Raw genomic sequence first — 1,218 nt, 5'->3', positions numbered from 1 at the left:
TCCGGGGGGTGGGGGGGGTCCACACACACACACGCACATTCCTATGTCGGGGGGGGGGTCCCCGCTTCTTACCCACCCCGTCCTGTGCGAGGCCGCAGCGGAGGCAGGAGAGGAAAGAGAGGCCGCGAGCGGCGGCCGGGGGCCGGGAGCCTCCGCGCGCCGGGGGGGGCTGGGGGGGGTCCGCTCGGGGTCCGGGGGGGTTATTCTACCTTATAAGCAACACGGGGCGGGCATTTCTTGCCTAAACCCAGGGGTGGGGACATATGTCTCAGCATTTCATACATATCCATGAAAGTCAGGCGGCCCCTGGGAGCGGAAGAGAACAAGAAGGAAGAGAACATCGGAAAAGCCCGGAGCGGGGCGGGGGAGAGGGGGGAAATGGGGGGGAATGGTGAGAAGTGGGGCAAAATGGGGCAATGGAGGGAATGGGGTAAAATAGAGGGGAATGGGGGGAAATGGGGGGGAATGGGGAGGAATTGGGGAGAAATGGGGGCACAAAGAGGGCAGAAAACAGCACAAAACCGCCAAAAAGCGGCTTCAAAGCAGCACTGGGGCCGCAAAGTGCCTCAGAACGCCTCAAAACGGCTCAAAACGCCTCAAAACGGCCCCAAACGCCGCCCTCCCCCCAACCCCCCTCACGAAGCCGCCGCCATCTTGAGCGGCGACGCCCGCCGCCCCCCTCCCCAGCGGCGCCACTTCCGGCCCCGCCCCCCCACTCACCAAAATGGCGCCGCCGCCGCTTCCGGCCCCGGGCGGCGGCAACGAGCGGGGCCCTCACGGCGCCGCCATCTTGGCCGCCCTCCCGCCTTTTTTTGGGTCGGGCCCGCCCACTGCGCGTGCGCGGTAAGGGAGGGGCGGGGCCTTGGACGGCTCATGCGCAGGCACCTGGCCCCGCCCGCAGGGGCAACGCGCATGCGCGCTCCCGGCTGCACCCCCACACACACACATGCGCGCTCCTCCAGCCAGCCCCGCCCACGCCGCTTGCGCGCAGAGGTGAGTGCGCATGCGCGGACTCCCCCCCCCCACCGCGCATGCGCCCTGCGCCGCCGGCCGCCCATTGGCGCTGAGGGGCGTGTCTGACGCCGGCCCCGCCCCCAAGGCGGAAGCGGAAGCCACCTTAGCCAGGGCGCCGTTTATCGTGAAGCTTTATTGCTCCAAAACCCGAGCGTTTGAACCCAAAACGCGGTGGGGGGGCGGGGCTTCCCGCCTGAGAGCGGC

Source organism: Nothoprocta perdicaria, unplaced genomic scaffold (assembly GCF_003342845.1).
Source record: "Nothoprocta perdicaria isolate Ctin4 unplaced genomic scaffold, notPer1 scaffold_738, whole genome shotgun sequence".
Classification (NCBI taxonomy): Eukaryota; Metazoa; Chordata; class Aves; order Tinamiformes; family Tinamidae; genus Nothoprocta; species Nothoprocta perdicaria.
The sequence above is the reverse complement of the archived record's forward strand: the minus strand, read 5'-3'. Positions refer to the sequence as shown.